The following is a 16,738-nucleotide window of genomic DNA, read 5'->3' as shown; positions in this document are numbered from 1 at the left end:
TTAAAGAAGACAGTAAAAGACATTTCAATAAATATGTCTCTGCTCCTCCCAGATAATCACACCTCACCTTCTCATATTCAGCAATGACCCATCAACAAAACTCAGCCTGTAAATCAGAAGGGAAATGCTTCCAATAAACACACTCAATATCCAACACACAGCTCCAATCAAACAGCTCAGCGCTCTGATTGATGGCTCTCACAACCAATCAGGGCGAGAGGAAGCACTTGTACCGCCCAGATTTATACGTCACTCACGCTGCTCGGCCCATCACATAGGAGGGGGCGGGTCGTCGTTGACTGCGTTCCGCCCAGTTCTGCGCAACCGCTTTCCAGGGAGACTCTCACCCGTTGGAAATTACATTACCCATGCTGCCTGTGTTCCCCGGAGCCTGCGCAGTGAGGAGCGGCAGTATGGAATCAGGGAGTGAGCCAGCCCGCGGTGCCTGATGGGAGTTGTAGTTCTGCCGCGCGCAGCGGCGGTTGTCTCCCAGCGTTCGGGAGTTGGAATGTGAGGAAGCGCGAGCCCCGAGCGGCTGAATCGAATTGAAAAGCAGAGATTGACCCTTGGTAGGAACCAGAGCGATAGCGGTGGGAAGATTCACCATTGCAGGAGATTCTCTGTGTACAACTGAGGAGGAAAAAGTCACACAAGTCACAGCAGTCCCACAACAGAGAACAGTTACAGGTGGATAGTGTGGTTGGCCATGTCGAAGGTTGCAGAGGGGTTGCTTCTCTCTCCACAGATGTTTCCTGAGGATTTCCAGCATTTTCTGAATCTCTATCAGATTTCCAGCATTCACAGGATTTTTGTCCCATTGCATTTCAACAGCCAGCTGTGTGCGCTTTAGGGAAGTGTAGAGAATGGGCTGATTTGATGGAGCTTTAAAAATAACAAGTTTGACTTCATGTCGATAAATGATTTCAATTGGAGAGGCAAGGGAAGATCAAAGTTGTGCAAGGGCAGAATTACAGATTCATCAGTCATTAAAAGTAACAAGGCAGCTCAACAAGGGTATTTTTTAAAAAATCAAGTAATAACTCTGTTTTTGGAGGTATAGAACTGAAAAGCAAAGAAGTGATGTTGAACTTGTCAAGAGCTTTGCTTAGACCACACTTGGAAAGCTGTGTACAGTTCTGATCTGATCAATATATTGAAAAAGGAACTAGAGTCATAGAGGTTTACAGCATGGAAACAGGCCCTTCAGTCCAACTTGTCCACGCCCCTAAGCTAGTCCCAATTGCCCGCGTTTGGCCCATATCCCTCTATACCCATCTTACCCATGTAACTGTCTAAACTCTTTTTAAAAGACAAAATTGTACCCGCCTCTACTACTACCTCTGGCAGCATATTCCAGACACTCACCCTCCTGTGTGTGGAAATATTTGCCCCTCTGGATCCTTTTGTATCTCTCCTCACCTTAAACCTATGCCCCCTAGTTTTAGACTCTCCTATCTTTCAGAAAAGATAGAGACTATCTAGCTGATCTATGTCCTTCATTATTTTATAGACCTCTATAAGATCACTCCTCAGCCTTCTATACTCCAGAGAAAAAGTCCCAGTCTATCCAGCCTCTCCTTATAACTCAAACCATCAAGTCCCGGTAGCATCCTAGTAAATCTCTTCTGCACTCTTTCTAGTTTAATAAGATCCTTTCTATAATATATAGTGACCAGAACTGTACACAGTATTCCAAGCGTGGCCTTACCAATGTCTTGTACAACTTCAACAAGACGTCCCACCTCCTGTATTCAATGTTGTGACCAATGAAACCACGCATGCCGAATGCCTTCTTCACCACTCTGTCCACCTGTGACTCCACTTTCAAGGAGCTCTGAACATGTACCCCTAGATCTCTTTGTTCTGTAACTCTCCCCAATGCCCTACCATTAACTGAGTAAGTCCTGCCCTGGTTCAATCTACCAAAATGCACCACCTCACATTTATCTAAATTAAATTCCATCTGCCATTTGTCAGCCGACTGGCCCAATTGATCAAGATCCCGTTACAATCCGAGATAATCTTCTTCACTGTCCACTATGCCACCAATCTTGGTGTCATCTGCAAACTTACTACGCATGCCTCCAGTATTCTCATCCAAATCATTAATATAAATGACAAATAATAGTGGATCCAGCGCAGGTTCCTGAGGCACACCGCTGGTCACAGGTCTCCAGTTTGAAAAACAACTCTCTACAACCCACCCTCTGTCTTCTGTCATCGAGCCATTTTGTATCCATTTAGCTACCCCACCCTGGATCCCATGAGATTTAACTTTATGCAACAATCTACTATGTGGTACCTTGTCAAAGGCCTTGCTAAAGTCCATGTAGACAACATCAATTGCACTGCCCTCATCTACCTTAGTTACCCCTTCAAAAAACTCAATCAAATTTGCGAGACATGATTTTCCACTCACAAAGCCATGCTGACTGTCCCTAATCAGTCCTTGCGTCTCTAAATTACTGTAGATTCTGTCTCTCAAGATACCTTCCACCAACTTACCCACCACAGATGTGAGGTTCACCGGCTTGTAGTTCCCAGGCTTTTCCCTGCAGCCCTTTTTAAACAAAGGCACAACATTTGCCACCCTCCAATCTTCAGGCACCTCACCTGTGACTATCGATGATTCAAAAATCTCTGCTAGGGGACCCGCAATTTCCTCCTTAGCCTCCCACAATGTCCTGGGATACACTTCATCAGGTCCCGGGCATTTATCTACCTTGATGCGCTTTAAGATTTCCAGCACCTCCTCCTCTGTAATATGTACACTCCTCAAGATATCGCTATTTATTTCCCCAAGTTTCCTAACATCCATGCTTTTAAAAACTGATGAGAAATATTCATTTAGGATCTCACCCATCTCTTGTGGATCCGCACGCAGTTGACATTGATTCTTAAGAGGCCCTACTCTCTCCCTAGTCACCCTTTGGTCTTTATGTATTTGTAGAAGCTCTTTGGATTCTCCTTTGCCTTATCTGCCAAAACAATCTCGTGTCCCCTTTTTGCCCTCCTGATTTCTCTCTTAACTCTACTCCTACATCCCCTATACTCTTCAAGCTGCCAATGTATGTCATGTGCCTCCTTCTTCTTGATCAGGGCCTCAATATCCCGAGTCATCCAGGGTTCCCTACTTCTACGAGCCTTGCCCTTCACTCTAAGAGGAATGTGCTTCCTCTGAACCCTGGTTAGCACACTTTTGAAAGCCTCCCACTTACCAGACGTCCCTTGGCCTTCCCACAGACTCCCCAAGTTAATTGTTGAAAGTTCCTGCCTGAGACCATCAAAATTGGCCTTCCTCCCAATTTAGAATTTTAACTTTTGGGCCAGACCTATCATTTTCCATAGCTATCTTAAAACTAATAGAATTATGGTCACTGGTCCCAAAGTGATCCCTCACTAACACTTCTGTCACCTGCCCTTCCTTATTTACCAAGAGGAGGTCAAATTTTCTTCCCTCTCTAGTCGGGCCAGCCACACATTGAATGAGAAATTCCTCCTGAATATATTCAACAAATTTCCCTCCATCCAACCCTCTAATACTATGACTGTCCCAATCAATGTTGGGAAAGTTAAAATCCCCTACTATTACCACCCTATTTTTCTTGCCGCTATCTGTAATCTCCTTACATTTTTGCTCCTCAATTTCCCGCTGACTATTTGGAGGCCTATAGTACAACCCTATCAAAGTGATTTACCCCTTATTTCTCAGTTCTACCCTCGGATATATCCCCTGTAAGTACTGCCATGATGTTTTCCCTAATCAAAAGTGCAACTCCCCCTCCTCTCTTACCTCCTGTTCTATCTTTCCTATAGCATCTGTACCCTGGAACATTGAGCTGCCAGTCCTGTCCCTCCCTTAGCCATATTTCAGTAATTGCTATCATATCCTAGTCCAAACGTACCCATCCATGCCCTGAGTTCATCTGCCTTACCCGTCAGGCCTCTTGCATTGAAATAAATGCAGTTTTATTTGGACTTCCCTAGAGAAGGTGCAAAAAAAAATGATAAGGATGATATTAAGAATTGAGGGATTGTAACTGTCAGGAAAGACTGAACAGGCTAGCACTCTTTTCCCTAGAAAAGCGAAGGCTGAGAGGGCATATCTTAGATAGCTTTAAAATGATGAATTATAAAATTAAAAATTTGGGCTTTAATGGAGAGAAGGTGGGGGCAGTCGAAAACAGGAGCCAGAAATTTAAGATAGTCAATAATAAACCCAATGTGGAATTCAGGAGAAGCTTCTTTCCCAAGAGAAGGATCAGAATGTGGAACTTCCTCCCACAGGGAATTGTGGCAAATAGTTTTGATGTATGTGAGGAGAAGCCAGGGAAGTAGATGAGGGGAAAGAAATAGAAAGATCTGCTGATGATAACATTGGGAGGGAGAAAACTAACGTGGAGCATAAGCACCGATCAAAAGCAAATGGTCTATTTCTGTGTTTTAAAAACTGGGATCAAAACAAAAAGTGCTGGAAATATTCAGCAGATCAGGCAACATCTGTGGAGAGAAAGAGAGTTAACATTTCAGCTCGAGATGACATTTAATCTGAAACTACATTGTGGGGGGGGCTCTTCATTCCACTCCCGCTCTCACCAGCACTGTACCTCATCTCCCCATTCTGACTGCCGCACACCTACACCAACATGTCCACGGCCCATGGTCAACCCTTGTTCTATTTCCTCAGAGTTAGTCTCCCTACAGTCAATTTCCAAGTCCAGAGCACGGAATCACACTCAAGGTCACTGCAATATACAGAGTCACTCCCCAAGACTTGGCTCAATCTCTTTTCCAATATCATCTCTTTTCCTTCTGCCAGTGCCCTACTCTCTCCTAAACATATGCTGATCACACTACTTCCCGTGATCATTGCCTTGGATGCTGTGAGTCTTCCGCTTCTGATCTGTTGTCAAATTCATCCGAGGTTACACATCCCACAATGATGCTGTCAGTTTAAAAGCCTCTGAGGATGAAGAATGTTATTTCCACACTAGAAATCTCTGTCAAACATTTACCAGGGGAATTGAGACAGCAGCTGTAATAAGTGACATTTTATTCAGATGGGACAAGTTTAAATTCCCACCTGATCTGCTGCTCAAAGTCGCCTCCATTTCACCGGTCAGTTTCCCAAGCTTCAGGAAACTGAAGTTACTCCAGAAATATTTGGATTGGCTGTGAGACATCAATCAGAGAACCCACCCACTCTGCCCATCCTCTCCTCATAGAACCCCTACAGTGCAGAAGGAGACCATTGACTCTGCACCAACTCTCCGACTTAGCATTTTCCCCTTGACCCCACATATTTACCCTGCTAATTCCCCCTAATCTACACATCCTGGGACACTAAGGGGCAATTTAGCATGGTCAATCAAACTAACCTGCACATCTTTGGATTGTGAGAGGAAACCAGAGCACCCAGAGGAAACTCATGCAGACACAGGGAGCCGTGCAAACTCCACACAGTCACGCAAGGCTGGAATTGAACCCGGGTCCCTGGTATTGTGAGGCAGTAGTGTCACTGTGCTCCCCTCCCTTCCACAGCTGCTTCACTTCCTGTAGGGACCGAAAACCAAGTAAGGAGATGGTGAGTGACATAACAAAGTTCATTGGAATAGTAAACTATCCTGATTTTTGTTGATGGCTCATTACTGAATATAAGTAGAAGAGGTGTAATTATCTGGGAGGTGCAGATTGTGAGAGGATTCTTACTGATTTCCTATTGTTGACTTGTGTGTTGGGAGCTGGTTATTATCCCCTGGACTGTGAATGGTCAGTTGTGTGTTGGGACCTGGCTGTAAAGTCTCTCTTACCAAGGTCTGAGGACAAGTCCCCAAGTGAAAAGAGCTGCCCCACAGACTGGTCAATTAGCACTGATACTCACTGAATCATATCAATCTGGAAACATCCCAGAATCCTCCCTCACCATCCCTGGGAACGTCCCGTCCCACTGGCAGGTGGGGAAGTCCTCAATATTGACGCCATGGAGTCTCATGGCTTCAGGTCAAACAAGATCAAGGAAAACTACCGCTCCCCTTCCAGCTGATGAGTGAGTACTTCACCATGTTAATCATCACTGGGAGAATAGACTAAGGACAGATCCCAAAACTGGGTATCCATGAGGTGCAGTGAGCCATCAGCAGCAGCAGGATTGTATTCACCACAATCTCACAGCCCGGCACAGCCCTCATTCCATGATTATCATTAAACTAGCCTCATGATGTCTGGGAAGATAGGTTCTGCCCCTTCTGCTCACCAATCTGAAATCTACAGTGTTTTATCACCTAATTCCAAAGACAATATCAATGTGCTAATCAATGCCATCTTGTAGCAATATGCTAATTACCTAAATTAATTGACTTTATATTTGTAATCTGTCAGCAAAGGAGGAGAGGGAGTTGGAGGAAATCATGTTTCCTTTTCCTGTTTTACAGAAGGATTGCATCGTACTGCACCAGAGAATACAGAGAGGATAGACATCGCAGATAATCCTGACCTTCACCCAAGGAATAACTGCACAACTGTGGGAAGACATCCAGTCCCTTCACAGCATTACTCAACACAGAGAAAGTTGGGCAGAGAAACCATCATCGGGAAATCGGTCGGGTCAGGGGAGCTTTTACATATCATCAGATCTGAAACTGGTCAATAGTGTGGAACTTTCTATCAGAACAAACCCTTCTAAAAGTTCAGCTGTGGATTATTGGTCAGGGTGAGGCTGGGAAGAAGTGTGTTGAGAACTTCAATCATTCATTGAACCTCATGAATCACTGACTCATTCCTACAGGTGAGAGGCTGTTCAAATGGGAGTTGGGTGAGGAGGAAGCCACAGGCTCATAAAGAGTGTGAAATTGGGGCAGCACGGTGGCACAATGGTTAGTACTGCTGCCTCACAGTGCCAGGGATCCGGGGTCAATTCCCGGCTTGGGTCACTGTCTGTGTGGAGTTTGCACGTTCTCTGTGTGGGTTTCCTCCGGGTGCTCCAGTTTCCTCCCACAGTCCAAAGATGTGTGGGTTAGATGGATTGGCCATGTTAAATTGCCTCTTAGTGTCAGTGGGACCAGCTAGGGTAAATGCATGGGGTTATGGAGATAGGGTCTGGATGGAATTGTGGTGAGTGCAGACTCAATGGGCCGAATGGCCTCCTTCTGCACTGTAGGATTCTATTCTATGGATTCCATGAGCTGGTTTTTGCCAACTCTCAGATCTCTTGATGGACGAGAAAACCCACACGGGAGAAACCATTCAAGTGTGAGGTTTGTGATAAGGTTTTTGTGACATTTTCAACACTTCTGATTCACCAGAGGATCCACACAGGGGACAAATTCTTCAGGTGTGAAGTTTGTGAGGAAGCTTTTGCAATGTCTCCTACCCTCCTGAGACACCAAATGATTCACACTGGGCGGTGGAACCCTTCAAGTGTGACGTTTATGATAAAGGTTTTGTGGCATCTTGGACCCTCCTGAGACACCAGAGCATTCACACAAAGGAGAAACCATTCATGTGCGAGGTGTGTGACAAATCATTCTCAATTTCATTGAATCTCGGTGTACATTAATGTATTCACACGGGAAAAACCATTCACATGTGAGGTGTGTGACAAATCATTCTTGCAGTTATTAACTCTCCACAAACAACAATGCATTCACATCGGAGAAAGCCATAAAGTGTGATGTTGTGATAAACCTTTTGTAATGGCTTTGGATCTCCTGGGACACCAGTGGATTCACATGATGTTTGTGACAAGACTTTCATCCACTCCTCCGATCTCCTGAGGCACCAGCAAATCCACACTAGGTGAGAAACTGTTCAGGGATGAGATGTGTGACAAGACTTTCACACATTCAGCATCTCCGGGTCCATCAACACACACACACAGGGGAGAGACTCTATCAGTTCTGTAACAAAGCTGTCACACAGTTCTTGGACCTGTTGGAACGTCAGTGAACCCATGCAGGAGACAAACCCTTCCTGTGTGACGTGTCAGGATTGTTTAATTTACTCCTCCTCTGTCTCCAAACAACGACATCTCCTCACGGACTTGGAACCTGCTTCCCTTACACTGAGAGTTGTCTGTGTTGTTTATCCTCCAGTGCTCACACATGGGAGCTCTCCTTCCAAAGCAGTGTCTGTCTCCAATCTCTCCCACCATCAGTCCAATTGTTTCAAGAAGGTCAATTTAACCGTTGACCAGATCACCAAAAGAAGATATCAATATGCATAGAAGCTGCTGTATAAACTCAGCATCCTTTCAGTCCAGCGTCAGGTACAAGTCACTCATTGACTCTCACTCTGACCAAGGGGAACTGAGACAGCAGCTGAAGTTTTATTCAGATGGGACAATGACAAGTTTAAATCCCCACCTGATCTGCTGCTCAAAGTCGCCTCCGTTTCACCGGTCAGTTTCCCAAGCTTCAGGAAACTCATGTCACTCCAGAAATATTAGGATTGGCTGTGAGAGACGTCAATCAGAGAGCCCACCCACTCTGCCCATTCTCTCCTCATAGAATCCCTACAGTGCAGAAGGAGACCATTGATTCTGCACCGACTCTCCGACTTAGCATCCCCTGGTATCTGACAATCAGATACTCAGTGGTTAGGAAGGCTTCAACTTCTAATTTACCGGCACAAGCACCCACTCCCTCAGTGCTGCACTGGAATGTCAGTTTTAGCTCTCAGGAGTGGGCATGGGGTAGAATCAGATCTTGCTTTAGTTGGTGATGTGAATTATAGACAGATCCTCTTCAGTTGATGGGTGTCTGGCTAATACTATGGGTAATGTTTGTACTCTTGTGTCTGGGAGGACTACTATCCTGAGTTTGGTGAGAGAGTGGGGGTGAGTCTCTACAGATCTGAGTTCCCTCTGCCCATCATACCTTGATGTAATAACAGTGTGATATGTTCACCTTACATTCTTCCAAGATTTATTTTATCTTCTGAGAAATATCCTGAGTCTTTTTCAAATGTTTTGTTAATTAAAGGTTTATAATGTGTTGTTTTTAGCAGACTTCCCGGTAGATTTATACCTCACAATAAATTCACCGTTTCAACTGCACTCAAACTACCTGATTTGTCAGCACGGTGTGTTCCTGTTCATTGAAACACTCAGGAGCCTACAGTAAGAGTCCTGTATACAATATATTGGTCACTATCACTGTGGGCTGGTATACTTTCTCCATCAATAGGTCTCGAATATTGAGTTCACAGGAAGCATAACATTTCCCTGAGAAAGAAGAAAAAATTGCATTCTTATATCAACTTTCATTAACTCAATTAATTAATAACCAATGAAGTGATTTTTTTGAAGTGTAGTCACTGCTTTAACTTAGGAAACATGGCAGTCAATTTGCACACAGCAAACTCCCACAAACAGCAGTGTGATAATGACCAGATAATCTGTTTTGGTGATGTTGATTGCAGGATCCATACTGACTGGGACATCAGCGATAACTCCCCTGCTCTTCTAAACGTACTGTCATGGGATCTTTTATATTCACCCGAGGGGGCAGACAAAGCCTTCGTTTAACTCATCTGAAAGATGATACCTCTGACAGTGCAGCACTCCCTCAGTACTGCACTGGCATTTCAGCCTCAGAGCTCAAGTCCCTGAGTGAGACTTGAATGCATAACTTTCTGACTTAGAGACGAGAGTGCTAACTAAGTTATGGCTGACAAGAACGTGTAATATTTTTGTTGTATTAGATTCAGTTTCTCAGGGGTTAAGTCCAAAGGCTGTGTGCAGAATGCTTTTCATCTGGTAAAGTGGCAGCCTGAAAGTTTGATTTGATTTAAAGTGGTAACGAGTTCTACCTGCAGATGTCAGCGTTGTCTTTCTGTCTGGGTTTCTGTTTTTCTGTTTTGTGAATGCAAATTCCTGAAGCCAAGCAAAAGGCTTCTCATTTGGTGAATTTACAGTGATTAATTTGTAGACACTCCTCGGTAATGATCATAATGACCACAAATGCATAAGGGGTTTGTACTGAGGCCCCAGCGATGGAGGTTGTCTGCAGAGGGGCTTGGCCTATCCTGAACCTGTTTAGCAAGAAGCACTCTCATTGGGGTAGTTTAAAGCCATTTGACAGATGGGGTTTGTCACAAGGAATTTGTTAGTGACTTTCCATGTTTCCCATTCCTTGATCCAAGGGTGATCCTGCTCAGGAAGGTTGCTCCATATGGGCACTGAGATGGAAGGTGGGCAGCACGTGGGTTGAACAGGTTATCATGGAGTAGGTAAGTGAGGCAGCACAGAGGGTTTCAAATAGCTTGTGGGTTATGGCTAGTCGGGGATGTGAGGGGGAGTGATGTTTGTGAGGACAGGAAGTCAGGGGAGAGGAGCTAAGTGGAGGGTTACAATTATGATGCACATTGTGTTCAGTTGAATCTCAGCAAGATGTGTGTGAGATGTCCTTTACCAGGTGCTCAGTACTCTGCCGTGGAGTCTGATAGGGCGAATGCTGAAGTCCCATGTGTTGTGGCAGCAGCTTCCCAACATAGATCCAGCAGGTTTGGTCAGTAGATGGTTTCTGGTTTTGATCTTTGCTGCTGGTTTCTTCAGATTTTAAAAAAATGTTCATGGCATGTGGATGTTACTGGTAGACCAGCACTCATTGTCCATCCCTAATTGCCCTTGGGAAGGTGGTGGTGAGCCACCTTATTGACCCACTGAAGGCCATGTGTGTAGGTGCATCCACAGTGCTGTTAGAGAGTAAGCTCCCAGATTTTGAATCAGCGACAGTGAGGGAAGGATAATATATTTCCAAATCAGGATGGTGTGTGACTTGGAGGGGAGCTTACAGGTGGTGGTGTCCCCATCTATCTGCTGCCCACGTTTGAGTTGGCTCTTCAAATTACACGCAGGGTTTTTGGGCGTTTAGGCACCAACACTCAGTCATATTCATGAGTCCAGTCTACGTGCTGTGACCAACAATTATTTCAGCAAATTACAGACCCATAGTTAATAGTTTGTTTCTGTTGTTTCATATAAAGAGGAGAAAGTTCAAATATATTTAATATGGTTATAATAACATTAGTATCCCCGTAACATTGTATAGAGTTTCCGCCTTGTTATTCATTTATGATAGTTTAATATAGTGAACTTTCTCTATTCCTCTCTTGGGTCATTGTGTGGAGTTTGCACGTTCTCCCGGTGTCTGTGTGAGTTTCCTCCGGGTGCTCGGGTTTCCTCCTACCGTCCAAAGATGTGCGGGTTAGGTGCATTAGCTATGCTAAATGGCCCCTTAGTGTCCCGAGATGTGTAGTTTAGAGGGATTAGTGGGGTAAATATGTGGGATGACAGGGACAGGGCCTGGGTGGGATTGTTCTTGGTGCAGACCTGATGGGCCGAATGGCCACCTTCTGCACTGAAGGGTTTCTATATTTCTATAAGGAGCAGGAGAGAAGTTGAGAAGGAAAGTGGAGAGATAGGAAGAATTAAGAGAGAAAAAAGAGGAAGAGAAAGAGATAGGAGGCGAGTAAATGACTTCATTAAATTGAATACAACACTCAGAGAGCAGCAGCAGAGGTGACTGGAGTTTTATGGAATAGCTGCTTCCCCAAGGTACTGGGAGTGATTGATAACACACGGTATTGAAGGTCACCCGAGGAGACTCAGAGCTCCATGAACAGAAAATGATTCCCCTCCTTCATGTGGTGTGTAATGGCTGTTTGAGAATACCCCATATGAACATCACTCACACTGGATCGTCCCAAGATGATATTGTCAGGGCCAGATTAGAAACTCCAAGGTATCTTGTGAAGTTAGCCTCCACCCCAATTATTTTTGATTCTGACATTTACGTGAGCTTAAGGTGTTCCACTCCAGGTGGAAGCTTTTGTTTAACGATAATCAAAAGAAATTAGCATAACTTTACCAATTGAAATACTTAAACATGACAAGTTATAATTTTTAACTACTAGCTATCTCTATTTATTCCAATTTGCACATTATCCTCATGGATGTAAATGCCTCTGCAGAATCTGTTCGCAAAACACACAGCCTTACATGGGTTGCTAGTCCTTCAGCCTTTTAACACCTCTGGACAGAGATACACCTGTCTTCCGACTCTCAGATAACAGCCTCCAGAGAAAGACTTGTCTTCAAACAGCAGAACTCCAGAGCAAGTGCGAGTGGGGGAATAAACACCTTTTGCAGACCTCTGGAGAGAGATACCTCATTTCTAGCATGTCCCAAACGTCAATGTCCAGAGGGAGAGAGAAGGAACTGCTGCTCTGTTCAAATTCAAACAGCAACTGCCTGCTTGTCTCTATGTAAGCGTAGCTCTACCCATTCACATAATTTTTTTATTGTCAATCACTCTAATTAAACCCTACTCTGAAACCCCAGGGACATCTTTTGATGCCAACCAAATAAACAAAATCAAATTAAAATTAGTGACAACTCAAAAAGGGGCAGCTCCCTAAAAGGAGGGGAACCGCTCGAAACAAAAGACAAAGTGGAAAGGAAACTTAAAACATCAAATTAAAATATGATTAAAGGGGTCAATAATACACCCCAGTCCCTGCGGTGCCCAGCGGGCACAGCAGGCATTAACAGTGCCCTCGGGCACTACCTCTCCAGGAACACCTGGCCACGAACGTAGCCACAGTAGAGCGGCAGACAGTCAGGTTGGACGACCCCCTCAATCACCCACTGCCTGGATCTGTGGGCGGCACCCTTGCCGGGCCCAGGAGTAGGTTCACGAGGAGGTCCTCTTCCTTTCCCGCCCCCCCCTCTGCACCAAGGTGTAACTTGATTTTGTGTCTCTGTGCGCTGTTTGAGAGCACATTTCCACTCCATCTGACGAAGGAGCAGCGCTCCGAAAGCTTATGGTATTTGCTATCAAATAAAGCTGTTGGACTTTAACCTGGTGTTGTGAGACTTCTTACCAAGGTTACCGGGCGGCACGGTAGCACAGTGGTTAGCACTGCTGCTTCACAGCTCCAGGGATCTGGGTTCGATTCCCGGCTTGGGTCACTGTCTGTGTGGAGTTTGCACATTCTCCTCGTGTGTGCGTGGGTTTCCTCCGGGTGCTCCGGTTTCCTCCCACAGTCCAAAGATGTGCGGGTTAGGTTGATTGGCCAAGCTAAATTGCCCTTAGTGTCCTGGGATGCGTAGGTTAGAGGGATTAGTGGGTAAATATGTAGGGATATGGGGGTAGGGCCTGGGTGGGATTGTGGTCGGTGCAGACTCGATGGGCCGAATGGCCTCTTTCTGTGTGTAGGGTTTCTAAGATTTCTAAGTGAAACCCCAGGGAACAACCCAACAATAACAAAATTGCATTAACTCAGCTTAAAACAAATACTCCAATAATTAGGACCAATTCGTCTGCTAGCTCACCATGTGGGCTGCCGGTTGTAGACAAATTGGCTTAGTTTAAACAGAGTTGAAGTTTAAATATTCCTTTCACAAGAAGCAAAGTCCAAATGCATTCCTTAGAGGCAGAGTAGTGTCACACTCTCATTGTCACAAACTTGGACATCAAACCCATATTCAGGGAAGGTGAGCAAACTAATGGTCAGCTGATTAGGGATAAGGTTAATCGCTCCCTTCAGTGGCTGATGTTACAATTTCATGTCCCACACACAGGAATGAGTCCCACCTCTCTCTCCAGGTGATTTTTTAATGACGGTAGCACAGAGGTTAGCACTGCTGCTTCACAGCTCCAGGGACCTGGGCTCGATTCCCGGCTTGGGCTACTGTCTGTGTGGAGTTTGCACATTCTCCTCGTGTCTGCGTGGGTTTCCTTTGGGTGCTCCGGTTTCCTCCCACAGTCCAAAAATGTGCGGGTTAGGTTGATTGGCCATGCTAAAAATTGCCCTTAGTGTTCTGAGATGCATAGGTTAGAGGGATTAGTGGGTAAATATGTAGGGATATGGGGGTAGGGCCTGGGTGGGATTGTGGTCGGTGCAGACTCGATGGGCCGAATGGCCTCTTTCTGTACTGTAGGGTTTCTATGATAATCTCACAGAGACACTACCCCAGAGCCCAGTCAATTTCACCCCTCTCCCTGTTTCCCTGTCTTCTGTGCCCCTCTCTCCTGTGCCTGATCCCACCACTGTACACCTCTTCTGATCTGCTTTCAAACACATCTGGGGTTACACAGGCCACACTGATGTCAGTTTGAAAGCCTCCGAGGATGAAGAATGCTATTTTCACACTAGAAATCTCTGTCAAACATTTACCAGGAAAACTGAGACAGCAGCTGCAATAAGTGAGGTTTTATTCAGATGGGACAATGACAAGTTTAAATCCCCACCTGATCTGCTGCTCAAAGTCGCCTCCGTTTCACCGGTCAGTTTCCCAAACTTTAGGAAACTCCTGTTACTCCAGAAATATTAGGATTGGCTGTGAGAGACGTCAATCAGAGAGCCCACCCACTCTGCCCATTCCCTCCTCTTCCTCTTTCACAGCTGCTTCACTTCCTGTAGGGACTGAAAACCAAGTGAGGAGATGGTGAGTGAAGGAGCAGAATTTATAATAATTACATTGCATAATATCCACACTAATGTTCAGGCAGTCTGACTATCCTGTGGGGAATCAGGTGTGGAAATGCCCCTTATGCTGTGTGAGAAGATCCAGCTGAGAGACCTGTTTACTCGGTGCTTTGAGCTGAGCTGTTTGATTGGAGCTGTGTGTTGGATATTGAGTGTGTTTATTGGAAGAATTTCCCTTCTGATTTACAGGCTGAGTTTTGTTGATGGGTCATTACTGAATATGAGAAGGTGAGGTGTAATTATCTGGGAGGGCAGGTTGTCTGAGGATTCTTACTGACTTCCTATTGTTGAGTTGTGAGTTTGTTACTATCCTGTGGACTGTGAATGGTCAGTTCTGTCTGAGTGTTGGGATCTGGATGTTTCCTGTCTTTTTCATTCCCTCCAAAACCTCCCAAAAATTTCTATGTCTTAATTTGTCTCTGGACGAATTCACTGTGAATCAGTTTGCTGCTTCTGCTAACATTGTAGCTGTGAGGTTAAACTCTCCAACACTTTTGAGTGGATGTTGAAATTTGAAGTGAATCTTTTTTTCTGTTTGTGTGAAGATCTGCAAACAAATTTCCCATCAGGTCAAGATTATTCAAATTAAAACGTAAACTAATCGTTGAAACTTCCTAACTGTGGGAATTTGATCATTACCTATAATGGGTAACAACTCAGGGAGTATATTTTTGGGAAAATAATGAGCTGAAGATTGATCCCTGCAATAACACAGGATATTTTGATTGAGATGAACGGTGTTAGTCAAAAATCCTCACTTTAACACAAATGAACAGTGTAGCTGAGCGAGCAGCTCCCGCCTCTTGAGATCACTCAACCCAGACTTTGATACAATGTGAAGGTGAACCCTATAAAGCTCCATTGATCTTTTTATAATCATCCAGGATTCAGTTATCAAACACACACTTTCACCAATTTGCATGAGGAAACTTAAAGACACATTATGAGAAACTTGGTCAATGGGTATGTTTTAACGAGTGTCTGAAAGGGGGAAGGTGAGGCAGAGAGATTTAGGGAGGGAATCCCAGGGATAGGAACTGAGGTAGCTGAAGGCATATCCACCAATGGCGGAGTGATTAAAATGGGAGATGGTCAAGAGGCTGGAATTAGAGGAGTGTGGATATGTCAGGTGATTGTTGGGGTGGAGGTGATGACAGAAATAAGGAGGAGAAATGTTGAGGGATTTGAAACAAGGATGACAAAGGCTTCTGGCCTCAGAACTGGATGGCTGCGTCCCATTCAAATCTTTTGCAGCTTTTTAGCACTCCAGCTCACAGACAATCCTCAGTGAGTGTCCCCCACAGTAACTCTTTATAGAAATCCTACAGTACAGAAAGAGGCCATTCGGCCCATCGAGTCTGCACCGACCACAATCCCACCCAGGCCCTACCCCCATATCCACCAACTAATCCCTCTAACCTACACATCTCAGGACACTAAGGGGCAATTTTTAGCATGGCCAATCAACCTAACCCGCACATCTTTGGACTGTGGGAGGCTAACCCGCACATCTTTGGACTGTGGGAGGAAACCGGAGCACCCGGAGGAAACCCACGCAGACACGAGGAGAATGTGCAAACTCCACACAGACAGTGACCCAAGCCGGGAATCGAGCCCAGGTCCCTGGAGCTGTGAAGCAGCAGTGCTAACCACTGTGCTACCGTGCCGCCCGACCCCTTTCTTTAAATATCATTCCCCTTTCACCTCGGGTTCCATTTTCCTCAAAAGCCTACTTGAACTCAACTTCTCCAAATATAAAAATCTTTCTTGTTTTCTATTTTCGGGTCAATAAGATTTAATATGCCCCTTTGTAAGGTGTTCCTTGTCATCTCCGAGTTCCCTTTTGAAATATAACAGCTGAAAAAAAATAATTTTCCCCCTTATCTCACGATGTAAATTTTCAATCCAACTGATTGACTTGTAACTTAAACTCACCATAACTCTCATTACAATATCACCTTCAACCTTTCATCTCATAGATCTCACAGAGAACCTGTCTCTCGTAAATTTCCCCCTGTTTAATTAACCCTGCACACACACAACTTTTTTTACTTAGAGTACCAAAATCATCACAAAAAATATAAAAATATACATCTCTCATCATAGTGATTTTTACATATGCAGCAGTTTCTGGCGAAAGTCAGATTTTCCAACTCCCTGTTCTGTGTGTGTAGGCTCACCCAGATAACCTCCATGCTGACAGAGAGAAACATGCTCTCTTTTAATTTTAAGCCTATCACTGACACCA

General features: G+C 44.8%; 4 protein-coding genes across 5 annotated transcripts in view; 3 read left to right on the top strand and 1 right to left on the bottom strand.

Moving 5' to 3' along the window:
* Positions 1-186, bottom strand: part of LOC144497556 (uncharacterized) — a 60,931-nt gene extending 60,745 nt beyond the window's left edge. The window contains exon 1 of the mRNA XM_078218980.1: positions 68-186. The gene's annotated coding sequence lies outside the window, so the exon portion shown is untranslated. The remainder of the gene's footprint in view (positions 1-67) is intronic.
* Positions 1-16,738, top strand: part of LOC144497015 (uncharacterized) — a 507,438-nt gene that overhangs the window by 239,376 nt on the left and 251,324 nt on the right. The window lies entirely within an intron of this gene.
* Positions 1-16,738, top strand: part of LOC144497025 (uncharacterized) — a 335,427-nt gene that overhangs the window by 85,501 nt on the left and 233,188 nt on the right. The gene's annotated exons all lie outside the window — the stretch shown is intronic.
* Positions 1-16,738, top strand: part of LOC144497040 (uncharacterized) — a 74,288-nt gene that overhangs the window by 52,580 nt on the left and 4,970 nt on the right. Inside the window, exon 1 of one of the 2 annotated variants that reach the window (XM_078217765.1) lies at positions 14,419-14,449. The exons of the other annotated variant lie outside the window; for it this stretch is intronic. The gene's annotated coding sequence lies outside the window, so the exon portion shown is untranslated. Of the gene's footprint in view, positions 1-14,418; positions 14,450-16,738 lie in introns of those variants that run through there. 2 annotated transcript variants of the gene reach the window in all.

This window comes from Mustelus asterias, chromosome 8 (genome assembly GCF_964213995.1).
Source record: "Mustelus asterias chromosome 8, sMusAst1.hap1.1, whole genome shotgun sequence".
In the NCBI taxonomy this organism is placed as follows: Eukaryota; Metazoa; Chordata; class Chondrichthyes; order Carcharhiniformes; family Triakidae; genus Mustelus; species Mustelus asterias.
Note: the sequence above shows the minus strand (reverse complement) of the source record. Positions and strands in the feature narration are given on the sequence as shown.